The sequence below is a fragment of the Mandrillus leucophaeus genome, unplaced genomic scaffold (assembly GCF_000951045.1).
Source record: "Mandrillus leucophaeus isolate KB7577 unplaced genomic scaffold, Mleu.le_1.0 Scaffold525, whole genome shotgun sequence".
Taxonomy (NCBI): domain Eukaryota; kingdom Metazoa; phylum Chordata; class Mammalia; order Primates; family Cercopithecidae; genus Mandrillus; species Mandrillus leucophaeus.
In genome coordinates, this window is record NW_012105642.1 from 717,966 (window position 1) to 732,093 (window position 14,128).

A 14,128-nucleotide genomic window follows, 5' to 3' on the forward strand; every position below is an offset into this window, starting at 1 on the left:
TATTAGTCTGTTCTCACACTGCTATAAAGAACTGCCTGAGACTGGGTAACTTATAAAGGAAAGAGTTCAATTCACTCAGTTACACATGGCCTCAGGAAATTTACAATCATGACAGAAGGCACAAGAGAAGCAAAGGCATGTCTTACATGGTGGCAGGCAAGAGACACCAAAGGAGGAAGAGCCCCTTATAAAACCATCAGATCTCATGAGAACTCACAATCTTGAGAACAGCATGGGGGAAACTGCTCCCACAATACAATCACCTCCTACCACATCCCACCCTTGACATATGTGCATTATGGGAATTACGTTTCAATAGATGAGATTTGTGTGGAGACACAGAGCCAAACCATATCATTCTGCCCCTGGCCCTCCAAATATCATGTCTTTTCACATTTCAACATACCTTCCCAACAGGCCCCCAGAATCTTAACCCATTTTGGCATTAGCTCAAAAGTCCACAGTCCAAAGTCTCATCTGAGACAAGGCAAGTGCCTTCTACCTATGAGCCTGTAAAATAAAAAACAAGTTAGTTACTTCTGAGACACAGTGGGAGTACGGGGATTGGGTAAATATTCTTATGCCAAATGGGAGAAATCTACCAAAACGAAGGGGTTACAGGCCCTATGCCAGTCTGAAACCAGGCAGAGCAGTTATTAAATCTTAAAGCTCTGAAATGATCTTCTTTGACTCCATGTCTTAAGTTCAAGTCATGCTGATGCAGGAGGTGGGCTCCCACTGTCTGGGGCAGTTCCGCCGCTGTGGCTTTGCAGGCTACAGCCCCCCTCCCAGCTGCTTTCATGGCTGGAGTTGAGTGTCTGCTTTCATGCACAGTGCAAGCTCTCAGTGGATCTACTATTCTGGGGTCTAGAGGACCATAGCCCTCTTCTCACAGCTCCACTAGGCAGTGTCCCAGTGGTAACTGTGTTGGGGGCTCCATCCCCCATTTCCCTTCTGCACTGCCCTAACAGAGGTTCTTCATGAGGGCTCTGCCCCTGCATCACACGTCTTGCCTGGACATCCAGGCATTTACATACATCTACTGAAATCTAGGCAGAGGTTCCCAAACCTTAATTCTTGTCTTCTGCACACCCACAGGACCAATACCATGGGGAACTTGTCAAGGCTTAGGACTTACACCTTCTGAAGCAACAGCTTGAGCTATACTTTGGCCCCTTTTAGCTACAGTTGGAGCGGCTGGGATGCAGGGCACCAAGTCCCTAGGCTGTGCACAGCAGGGGGCCCAGTGCCTTGCCCAAGAAACCGTTTTTCCCTCCTAGACCTCCGGGCTTGTGATGGGAGGGGCTGCCACCAAGGTCTCTGTCTTGCCTTGAAGACATTTTCCCCATTGTCCTTGCTCCTCATTACTTCTGCAGATTTCTGCAGCTGGCTTGAATTTCTCCCCAGAAAATGGGTTTTCTTTTCTACAGCATCATCAGACTGCAAATTTTTCAAACCTTTATGCCCTGCTTCCCTTTTAAACATAATTTCCAATTTCAGATCATCATACTCAAGTTTAAAGTTCCACAGATCTCTAGGGCAAGGGCAAAATTCTGCTAGTCTCTTTGCTAAAGCATAGCAAGAGTGACCTTTGCTCCAGTTCTCAATAAGTTCCTCATCTCCATCTGACCTGGACTTCATTGTCCAAATCATTATTAGCATTTTGGCCAAAACCATTCGACAAGTCTCTAGGAAGTTGCAGACTTTCCCACATCTTTCTCTCTTCTGAGTCCTCCAAGTCTCTAGTAAGTTCGAAACTTTCCGACATCTTCCTGTTTTCTTCTGAGGCCTCCAAACTGTTCCAGCTCTATCTGTTACCCAGTTACAAAGTTGCTTCCACATTTTCAGGTATCTTTATAACAGTACCCTACTCTCTGCAGTACCAATTTACTGCATTAGTCCATTCTCACATCGTTATAAAGAACTACCCAATACTGGGTGATTTATAAAGGAAAGAGGTTTGATGGATTCACAGTTCTGTATGGCTTGGGAGGCCTCAGGAAACTTAAAATCATGGTGGAAGGGGAGAGAGAAGCAAAGGTATTTCTTACATGGCAGCAAGCAAGAGAGAGTGAATGAGCAAAGGAGGAAAATCCCCTTATAAAACCATCAGATCTCGTGAGAATCATTCACTATCACGAAAACAGCATGAGGGAACTGCTCCCATGATCCAGTCACCTCCCATCAGGTCCCACCCTTAACACTTGGGGATTCCAGGGATTACAATTTGAGATAAGATTTGGGTGGGGACACAGAGCCAAACCATATCACCTGGTGATTTTGCAGCTCCTCAGATTCATAAATTACCCTTTGACGTAAGCTGATTTGGGTTGGATTTTTATCACTTAAAGTGAATACTGATTTATTAGACCAAGCAAAAAAGAGGAAAGAATACTGGATAAGGATGGGAGTGGGGGTTTTATTTGTTTGTTTGTTTGTTTCCCTGAGCTCATCTTCTGTTACTTGGGTTGTGTGCCTAACAGTTCCACTCCCTCATAGTGCATCAGACTTCCAGTTAAGAACCATTTGGCATATCCCTACCCAGGCACATAGAGCTCTCACTAAATTATAAACCCAAAGGTGTTAATTATTCTCAAAGCTTATCTCTCCTTACAGAGTTATGGAAGGGAAATGAGGTGAAATCACATCCTCAGGCTTAATACCCTCTTCCAAGATTGCCTGTGGTCCCTCCTGGATGATGCTTTCTTTTCCAGCATTACTTCCCTGTTTCTATCCTCCCTCTGGCTTGCAGATCAACTGTAACAATCTAATCACCCATCCTGGAAGTTTTCATGTGACTTTTTTTTTTTTTTTTTTTTTAAACAACACTTTTCAGTTTCTTTGAGTTGTAAAACTTTTCAAGTCAATTGGGAGTCAATTCAGTACCTTTTTCCATAGTCATTTCATATTGGCAGATAATTAAGAGTGATTAGAGAACAAACCTTTCAAATGATGTTGGATTTTTTATCATTCACTTATTTTATCTACTTCTGTCTCCTTTTTGTTCAAAAGTAGGTCTTCTGATTTCTTTTCTGCTCTAAGCACTAAATCTTTTGGCTGCAATTTTTCTTCTGAAATGTATACAGGAGATCCATTCCTTCAATTTAGGTCTTAAAAAAATAAAGCTTCTCAGCAGAAAATTCCCATGCATGGTACTGACTTTTCTACAAGTTTGTCTGATTATGATTTTAACTTGTTGGTTTTTCTTTGTTATATTTGAAGACAGACATAATATACGTTGGCTTCAATCTCTCTTATCTTAAAAAATTAATATTTTGTACAAACTTGCTTTTATATTATTTTAGTTGAATGAACCTATTTCATATGATAGGCGGGGGTTGTCTCTGCACACTGATTTTTTTGTTCTTTTTTGTTCATTTTTCCCTGTAATGCTATGTTTTAAGCCTAGTGAAGGAGGCAAGGAGGCAGGATTTACTGCCTAGATGTATCGATCTTCATTATTATTGTTTACTATCAGAATATATCAATAACATTTATTTATAAACTGAAGACATGCTGTTATATGATACACTACTTGTAAAACACACAGAAAAAGAAACAAAAAAAGATGAATAAAGCAAAAATTATGAAATAGAAGTTCTCATGCTTTTGTTATGTATCCCAGTGGATCGTTTTGCACAGCCCCTGGGGTGTGTACCACACTTTAAAGATCACTGCTGGTTTGATATTTTTAAAATCTTTCTCTCCTTATCTCTGCTGTGCCGTTCATTATCTCTGATACTCTAGCCAGTTGTAAAACTGCTACACTTCTATATCTTCTGTAACAAATAGATTAAGCACACTTGTTGTCCTGTCATGAACTCATATGTGGATAGAATGAGCTATAAGGGATGAATGCGTTTTGGAGATGTCATCTTAGATCTCCCAAAGTAGATACACAGGCGAATTTTTAAAAATGGAGTTTTAGTTTAAAGATTAAGTACCAATGGTCAGGAAGTGAAGAATCCAAGGAGTAAATGAGGGAGGATCGGAAGGACACTTTCCACATTGCAGTGTTGTGTAGAGGCTGGAAAGTTCATAAACCTTGAAGGAGATTAACCCAGATCCAAATCTGGCTCCATCATTTATGACATTTACAGTGCTGGGCAATGTAGTTCCTTAATTTCTGTGAGCCTGAGTTTCTTTAGCTATAAAATTGGTATAACATCTATTTTAAGGCATCATGATAGGGATTAAACATGAGAGCATGAGTTAACATGGGTCAAGAGCTTGGCTCTATTAGATTGGCTTTTTAACAGCTATAATGGATCCAAAAAGGATACCACCTGAGATGTGAAATATATTTATTTCTCGGTTGTATGAAGTCCCAGAATGGGTGATCATGGCAGTACTCCTTCAAAGTGTGATTCAGAGACCCAGCCTTCATCTGTTCTGTGCCCTTGCCATCTTCAGCAGGGTCACCGTGCTTACTTGCATCAAGCCATTGGAAAGAGGAAGACTTGGAAGGATGTTAATTGCCCAAAACTGGAATGAGTGCATATTACATTTCCTTACATTGCACTGGCCAGAACCCAGCTCTTTGTGGATGTACGTTGCTATTAAGGAGGCTGGGAAATACAGTCTAGAAATGTTATCCAGGAAGGAGAAGAAATTGTTGGGGGAGCAACTAGCATTTTCTGACATTTTATTACTATATGTGATATTTCTTCCATATTCAGTGACTGTTACTTCCCTTTCTTCTACTAACCCTTGTTTTTTTTTTTTTCTGGTAGAAAAACTGGAATGGATACAATAAATAATAATAGAAGCAGTTAATACATACATAGTGCTTACTATTTCTGAGATACTTTTTAAAGCACTTTGCCCTACTTTGCCCTTCTGTTATTATCTCTGTTGTACAGATGAGGAAAACTAGGCATAGAGAAACTAAGTTATTTGTTCATCATAGCTAGTAAGTAGCAGAGCTGGGATCTGAACCAGGTTCTCTTGCTCCAGAATTGATTTTTTTAACAGCTTTTTTTGCTTTTGCCTCAATACTTTTCTTATTTAAGCCATTGGACCACTTTTTACTTTTGCCTATATATAAAAAATGTTTCCAGGAGAATTTTTTAAAATACTAAAGTAGAAAAAAAAGATGTAATCCATAACATACTGAGGTTTGCAAAATTATTTTTTATTTATGTATTTATTTATCTTTATTTTCTGCATGACCAAGGGGACTGTATATATATCCCAGGTACCCCTCTAAAAGAAAATGATCCCTCTTGTTCTCATCCTGTTGACCCATTTCCATTTGAGAATCTGCCTCATCTTATGTTTCCTATGTATTTGTCTTTCATAAAAAAGCCTGTTACAATTTTGGTTCCCAATGGCTGCAGTGGAAACGTGTAGTGGTCAATAGTAAGAGTATACTTTTTGCTAAGATAGTTGTTGTTCCAACATTAAAGAGTCAGTTTTTTCCTCTTGTTCAGTATGTATTTGTTGCATCTTCACAATTAGTTAATGATATGTATCTTCTTACCATGTTGGTAGGCATAAATACTGTATACTTACCAGTCACTTCTTTCCCAGGAGCCCCTGTTCATTTCCTCTTTAATTTCCTTGAGCCTCATGTCCTGAGAAATTTGCTTTTTTTTCCTGAACTCCTTTCTTCCAGTTTTTCCCACTTCTGTGCCATTTATGTCTACGTGTGTGTGTGCATGTGTGTGTGTGTGTGTGTGTGTGTGTGTGTTTCAAGCCCCTTCTTATGATTTAATGGGGTTGGAGGGCTGGAAAGGTTTTCACATGCTTACTGTCATGTTTTCAGCCAAATTCCACAGGGCTTTGTAACAGGCTAACATGAGCTGCTATAATAGATAAGCTCTTAATTTTCAGTGACTTATTTTAACTTTTTACTTCTTGCTCCTGTGTGGTAGTTCAGTACTCGTAGAATAGGTCCTGATTGAGTGGCTGTCCATGGGGTCATTCAGGGAATCAGGTTCCTTAGAGTTTTGTGGCTTTGTTCTTCTTTAAATACCTAGAGTCCTCATCATTCATTCAAGATACAGGGTGTGAGGCGATAAATAATCCAGAGAAGTCTCATTGGAGGTTGTTGTAGGTACAGCCTGCAAGTGGTTATCATGACTTCTGCCCATATTCCCTGGGGTGGACCTCAGTCATTTAGACATCCTTTGCTACAAGGGAAACTGAGAAGTGGCATCTGGCAGAGTGCCTGGGGGAGAAGGGTGAAAGGAAAACAGGTTTGGTAAATAACTAGTCAGTCTTTGTCATAAATTTCCAATGAGAGCATGTGAGAATATCAGCGAATTCTCTAGGTATGGGGAAAAGAGAGCATGGAATTTGGTTATTTGGCTAATAAATGCCCATTCCCTTGCTTCTTTTTAATTTTGACCTCTATTACTATCCCATTCTTAGTGCATATGGTCTGGGTGGAATTCCATTTCCCATTTAAGGATTGGAGCATGGGAACCAGGTCTTGTCGGGAAGAGCATTGACTTTTCCTGTCCACAGTAATTGCTTCTAGAACAGAACAGACATGGCCCCAGTGAGAACCACTGCAGTGAGATGCTTTGCTTTTTCTCAGTGGCTCTAGTTGGGTTCCATGCATGCCCTTGAACTAATTCCTATAGATAAGGAGATTAGAACCAGGGAGCATGTGGGCCTGCCACTGCTACAGCTGTCTTACCACCAAAAAAAGAACCTAGAGCTGCTGGGATCACCACATATTACTTGAGAATTAAGCCAACAGAATGGTAGCAAGGGGCATGATGGAGCAAAACCAGCTCCTCTTGCATCATGTGAGCCCATTAATCTGGCTATGTCTAAAGTAAGTTAACCTGCTATATTAGTCTGTTCTCACACTGCTATAAAGAACTGCCTGAGACTGGGTAACTTATAAAGGAAAGAGTTCAATTCACTCAGTTACACATGGCCTCAGGAAATTTACAATCATGACAGAAGGCACAAGAGAAGCAAAGGCATGTCTTACATGGTGGCAGGCAAGAGACACCAAAGGAGGAAGAGCCCCTTATAAAACCATCAGATCTCATGAGAACTCACAATCTTGAGAACAGCATGGGGGAAACTGCTCCCACAATACAATCACCTCCTACCACATCCCACCCTTGACATATGTGCATTATGGGAATTACGTTTCAATAGATGAGATTTGTGTGGAGACACAGAGCCAAACCATATCATTCTGCCCCTGGCCCTCCAAATATCATGTCTTTTCACATTTCAACATACCTTCCCAACAGGCCCCCAGAATCTTAACCCATTTTGGCATTAGCTCAAAAGTCCACAGTCCAAAGTCTCATCTGAGACAAGGCAAGTGCCTTCTACCTATGAGCCTGTAAAATAAAAAACAAGTTAGTTACTTCTGAGACACAGTGGGAGTACGGGGATTGGGTAAATATTCTTATGCCAAATGGGAGAAATCTACCAAAACGAAGGGGTTACAGGCCCTATGCCAGTCTGAAACCAGGCAGAGCAGTTATTAAATCTTAAAGCTCTGAAATGATCTTCTTTGACTCCATGTCTTAAGTTCAAGTCATGCTGATGCAGGAGGTGGGCTCCCACTGTCTGGGGCAGTTCCGCCGCTGTGGCTTTGCAGGCTACAGCCCCCCTCCCAGCTGCTTTCATGGCTGGAGTTGAGTGTCTGCTTTCATGCACAGTGCAAGCTCTCAGTGGATCTACTATTCTGGGGTCTAGAGGACCATAGCCCTCTTCTCACAGCTCCACTAGGCAGTGTCCCAGTGGTAACTGTGTTGGGGGCTCCATCCCCCATTTCCCTTCTGCACTGCCCTAACAGAGGTTCTTCATGAGGGCTCTGCCCCTGCATCACACGTCTTGCCTGGACATCCAGGCATTTACATACATCTACTGAAATCTAGGCAGAGGTTCCCAAACCTTAATTCTTGTCTTCTGCACACCCACAGGACCAATACCATGGGGAACTTGTCAAGGCTTAGGACTTACACCTTCTGAAGCAACAGCTTGAGCTATACTTTGGCCCCTTTTAGCTACAGTTGGAGCGGCTGGGATGCAGGGCACCAAGTCCCTAGGCTGTGCACAGCAGGGGGCCCAGTGCCTTGCCCAAGAAACCGTTTTTCCCTCCTAGACCTCCGGGCTTGTGATGGGAGGGGCTGCCACCAAGGTCTCTGTCTTGCCTTGAAGACATTTTCCCCATTGTCCTTGCTCCTCATTACTTCTGCAGATTTCTGCAGCTGGCTTGAATTTCTCCCCAGAAAATGGGTTTTCTTTTCTACAGCATCATCAGACTGCAAATTTTTCAAACCTTTATGCCCTGCTTCCCTTTTAAACATAATTTCCAATTTCAGATCATCATACTCAAGTTTAAAGTTCCACAGATCTCTAGGGCAAGGGCAAAATTCTGCTAGTCTCTTTGCTAAAGCATAGCAAGAGTGACCTTTGCTCCAGTTCTCAATAAGTTCCTCATCTCCATCTGACCTGGACTTCATTGTCCAAATCATTATTAGCATTTTGGCCAAAACCATTCGACAAGTCTCTAGGAAGTTGCAGACTTTCCCACATCTTTCTCTCTTCTGAGTCCTCCAAGTCTCTAGTAAGTTCGAAACTTTCCGACATCTTCCTGTTTTCTTCTGAGGCCTCCAAACTGTTCCAGCTCTATCTGTTACCCAGTTACAAAGTTGCTTCCACATTTTCAGGTATCTTTATAACAGTACCCTACTCTCTGCAGTACCAATTTACTGCATTAGTCCATTCTCACATCGTTATAAAGAACTACCCAATACTGGGTGATTTATAAAGGAAAGAGGTTTGATGGATTCACAGTTCTGTATGGCTTGGGAGGCCTCAGGAAACTTAAAATCATGGTGGAAGGGGAGAGAGAAGCAAAGGTATTTCTTACATGGCAGCAAGCAAGAGAGAGTGAATGAGCAAAGGAGGAAAATCCCCTTATAAAACCATCAGATCTCGTGAGAATCATTCACTATCACGAAAACAGCATGAGGGAACTGCTCCCATGATCCAGTCACCTCCCATCAGGTCCCACCCTTAACACTTGGGGATTCCAGGGATTACAATTTGAGATAAGATTTGGGTGGGGACACAGAGCCAAACCATATCACCTGGTGATTTTGCAGCTCCTCAGATTCATAAATTACCCTTTGACGTAAGCTGATTTGGGTTGGATTTTTATCACTTAAAGTGAATACTGATTTATTAGACCAAGCAAAAAAGAGGAAAGAATACTGGATAAGGATGGGAGTGGGGGTTTTATTTGTTTGTTTGTTTGTTTCCCTGAGCTCATCTTCTGTTACTTGGGTTGTGTGCCTAACAGTTCCACTCCCTCATAGTGCATCAGACTTCCAGTTAAGAACCATTTGGCATATCCCTACCCAGGCACATAGAGCTCTCACTAAATTATAAACCCAAAGGTGTTAATTATTCTCAAAGCTTATCTCTCCTTACAGAGTTATGGAAGGGAAATGAGGTGAAATCACATCCTCAGGCTTAATACCCTCTTCCAAGATTGCCTGTGGTCCCTCCTGGATGATGCTTTCTTTTCCAGCATTACTTCCCTGTTTCTATCCTCCCTCTGGCTTGCAGATCAACTGTAACAATCTAATCACCCATCCTGGAAGTTTTCATGTGACTTTTTTTTTTTTTCATGACTCTGTTTACATTGCCTGTCTCTTTGGTCTCCTCTTGCTGTCCTTTTCTACTGTGTTTATTATAGTTTGCACAATGCTCAACTCAAATGTCACTAAGTTAAGCCTCTTTCAATACTATTGAGGCATAAAGAATGGCTCCGTCCCCTGTACATACTCTCACTGTACTTGTTTCCATGCCACTGATATAATATCTGTCATGACAATGACCATCTCTCTTGCTTTTCCCAGGACAGAGGGGTTCCCAGGATGCTGGACATTCATTTTTTAAACCAGGAAAGTCCTGATCAAGCCAGGACAAATTTGTTGCCTTGCCTTCTACATTGTAATAGCTCTCATTTCACATGCCACTCAGTATAATGGAAGTTCCTTGAGACGGTGGATAACAGCTTGAAGTTGGGAGGCAAAATTTTTACCAATCCTAGATCCATTTTGTACTAGTTGTGTGATTGTGAGCGAGTAACCTAACTTTTCTAGGTTACAGATTCATCATCTGTGTAGTAGGATAATATGTGTTTTGTAGGGTTGTCAGGTAATTAAAAGACATCATAAATTAAATCACTTAGTTTAGTGAAGGACACATCTATAACATTGTCTAAGGCACACGAGTTTTGTGAAGATTATGTAGAGTACTACATGCAAAGTACTAGTAGTACGTGCCGGAATCCTAGTAAGCATCCGGTACACAGTTTTTGTTATTGATTATTGTTATTCACCTTTAAGTATGTCTTGCCTAAAACATAGTAGATGCCAAAAATACAGTTACACTCAGAGAATATATGTTCATGGAGCATAAGCGTTGTTACTCAGAGTTTGTGGTAAGTGGGGCAAGCAAGTCAGTGAGAGTGATTAGGAAATATTTGCAATAATTACTTGGTCTTTGAAACTGGAAAAAGCTGGAACTGACTGCAGGATTAGTTCCTTTTTAGAAACCGTGTGTTTTTTCTTGCATATTTAAGCCAGACTCAACACATTTTCATAGTTTGGAAAGAAAATATTTTCCATATTTGGGCAGGATCAATATCAGTGTGTAGCCCCTAAGTACGTATTTTCATTATTTTTATTAATTAAATAAAAGTGGCACATTTGGGGGACCAAAATGCAAATATTTTGTCTTTTTTTTGGTTCATAAGAAAATGAAGGTTAGGGCAGTAGAATCACGACTCCATTATTAATCATCATTCTATAATGATCTTGAGTTTAAAAAAATCATATAAATTTTTTTGGTTGTTGTTCTTAACCACAGTAACGTATTCTCTCTACCTTTGGGCTGAACTTTTGTATATAAAAATACTTTGTACCTTGCACACTTGTATTAATATAAATCGTGAGTATCCATGTTGCCTGTGCCTTTCAGGTTTGTCATGGAAATTTCCAGTGAGGACAGGTGTTGCATGTGTGCTTATGCTGAGATGGGTCCAGTTTGGACAAGAAGACAATCAAACAAAACAATGATATGACTCAAATCACCAAGTATGTTCTGTAAGACTTGATTCTAGGCACTCTGCCATCATTTTGAGTTGTGCAAATTTGTATTGTTATCTATATTATGATGGGTCTTCAACTATTAATTATAAATATGAATTTTTTAGTCTTTAGTCACTCATTTGATTAGCTATTAGCTAGATATTGATTCTAGACTCCTTACAGATTAGTGAACTAATTGGGAGTCCAAGCATTATTTTTAATGTATTTAATTGGGTGAATGGCAACTTCATAGAGACAGTGATTACTTAAGTTGCACATCTAATTCTTAGTGAAAAAATTATAGTACTAACAAGGTCATCTAGAATTCTTGGATCTAAGTAATGGTAAATGAAAGTTTGTTCTTAATATAACAATAGCTTTTAAAAATGGATATCCCTGTAAAATGTATTCATTTTCTGCTTAAGCAGGTGACTAAATATAATTTACTTCTTGATGACACGAGATCACCATGATAAACATAATTTGGTGGTTTAGAATAGAGTATGGGCCTTGGAATCAGACAGACCTGGTTTGAATCCTTGTTTTTTCTCTTACTAGCTGTGTGATCTCAAACACGTTCTTACTTTTTCAAAGGCAGTTTTTAAAATCTGTGAAGTGAACTCTTACAGATAGGCTGTGAACATTAAGGATATACATTTAAGACTTTAGGGCAGTGTGCATGGCACCTTGTAAGCATTAGGTAAATGAGCCCTATACTACCATCTTTACAACTTAAGCAGAACGTAGTATCCTTAAATGTTTTATGTATTTGTTGTTCATTGTTTCAACATTCTTTGACACATTCCTGTGACACTGGGGGATGCAACAGGATCCCATGGAGTACAGCTGAAATGTTGAGACCAACACTGGTGACCTCTGTCTGCTTTCTGCTGCCTTTCAGACAATCGTCATATGTATCTTTTGCTTTGGTGAACTAGCCTTTTCTACTTACTGTTTCCTACCATTTGTGAACTGGAAAAATAAAATACACAAGCTGTTCAAACATTCTTAGTAAGAGTAAACAGGTTCGGAGTGAGACTGAAGCGGCCTGCCTGTTTTTCTTGTGTGTGTTTGTGTGTGTGTGTGTTTGTGTGTGAGAGAATAATGGCATGGATGTTTCATATCCATTTTCACCGTACTCAGTTTTACCTCCCTACTTCCTGGCTGAGGTACTGAGAGTAAGATGTCACTATACCATAGCAGAAATAGAAAATAACCTGCTTTGATAATATTGTGACATGTATTTGTGATATGCTTTGCAGCAGCATCATGTTTGTGAAAATTTCTGTGTTACAGTGTGGAATGTTGGCTATCTTACCTATAGTACAATAAACTTCATTCAAAATCCTGTGCTCAGAATAATACAACATAGTCTACGGTATAAAGAGTTTTTCTTTTCTATTTTTTTCATCACGTTTCAAGGTCTTACCAGTTACTAGAATTTAACTTAAAAGCCTTGGTATTTTCCTTTCATTTTCTTTTTTAAACCCAGTGGTCAGAATTCCCGATAGGAAAACAATTATGGATACTATTAAGGTGGCTGTAATGTGTGTATACGTACTGTGAGGTCATTGACAATTCAGAGTTCTGTTAATTCTACTCAATTCTTGTAATAATTGAAATTCACCAGTATATTATTGTTTATAGTATGTGGTATAAGTGAAATTAATACTTTTCTTTTAAACATTACTATTTTTAGAGAAGAACCTTTTCCTGTTCTTCTGAATTAATGAATTTTTACAAATTTTTATAGGTTTCTTATAATGTGGCTACTTAAATCAACATATTAAGGTAAACTCTTAAGAAAAGAAATATAATATAATGTACTCCCCAAAATAATGAATCCCATGTTTTAGGTTGGTGTTTAGTCTCCACAGCTGGAAAACACTATTTTATGTGATATATAGGAAAGGCTGGAGGCAGACTTGGTGATTTAGAATGACTCAGTGATTCATATCCTGTCTCTACTGCTTATATATTTAATATATATACAAATCTATATTAATGTTGGTATGTAACATTAGATCAAATCATTTAACCTCTTCTAGCTTCATTTTCCTCCTACATATAATGGAGGAATTCCTGTAGGGTTGTGAAGACTGAAGTGACTTAATTGTATATACACATAGCCTTGTGCCAGGTGTATAATTAGACCTTCCCTAAAAATGCTGTTTATCATTATGATTTTACCCTTTCAATGCATTTATTCAATATGACGCTTGTGTTGTAGATGAAATATGTGGATGTTATGATTTACAAATATGAAATTTCATTATTTTAAAATACTGTATAAAGTGATTTATGTTTGCTCCTGCGCTTTTATCTGCAGGATAGACAATGCAATCCACTCTGTGTAGAGACAGAGGAAGGCAACATTTCCATAGTGCGTTGTTTTATGGTTGACTATTATTGCGAGCCACTGTATCAGAACTGAGATGAGATTAGCACTATTTGAGATTTCATTTTGGAGAAATGGTTTTGGCTATGGTCAAGAATCTTATTTATTAGAAAGAATGAATTACTGAATAGGCTCTCATCTGTATTCTTTCTACTTCAGCTATAGCCCATCTTGCCATCCTGTAAAAGAAATGCTGACATGTGACAGAGGAGAAATATAAAAATGTTTCCAGTTGCTTTCAGTCAAATGTGATTGAAATTTTATAAAAGATTTACACATTTTTTATTTGTAATACTGACAGTACTGGGAAATGAATTTCTGTTTACTCCAGAGAATAGCAGTCACTTTATAGGTGCTTTGAATTTTAAAACTTAGCAAGCATAACAATAATGACTGGTATATTATTAGCATGCATGTAAGAAGGAGTTTAACATATCTGAAGAGAAACGCGTTAATGTTATTTTACTTCCTATGTGTTTTTACAGCCTTTCAAGAATGAAACATTGGTAGTAAGTTTGTTTTGAATGTTTCTCTGTTTCATCTTTGTATGTTGGTTTACTACCTATTGTATGGGATCCAAAGAATGTTTATATCAAAAACTGTTTTGTTTAGAGCTCATCATTAGACCTCATTACTTAGATGTCTT

At 39.3% G+C, this 14,128-nt stretch overlaps 1 protein-coding gene and 1 long non-coding RNA gene across 2 annotated transcripts in view; one reads left to right on the forward strand and one right to left on the reverse strand.

Annotated features, from left to right (window-relative positions):
- The window catches only part of CNTN4 (contactin 4), a 1,034,898-nt gene that overhangs the window by 3,562 nt on the left and 1,017,208 nt on the right, over window positions 1–14,128 (forward strand). The window lies entirely within an intron of this gene.
- LOC105551536 overlaps window positions 11,832–14,128 on the reverse strand; it is a 37,806-nt gene continuing 35,509 nt past the window's right edge. Inside the window, exon 3 of the long non-coding RNA XR_001007874.1 lies at window positions 11,832–12,056. This is a non-coding gene — a long non-coding RNA (uncharacterized LOC105551536). The remainder of the gene's footprint in view (window positions 12,057–14,128) is intronic.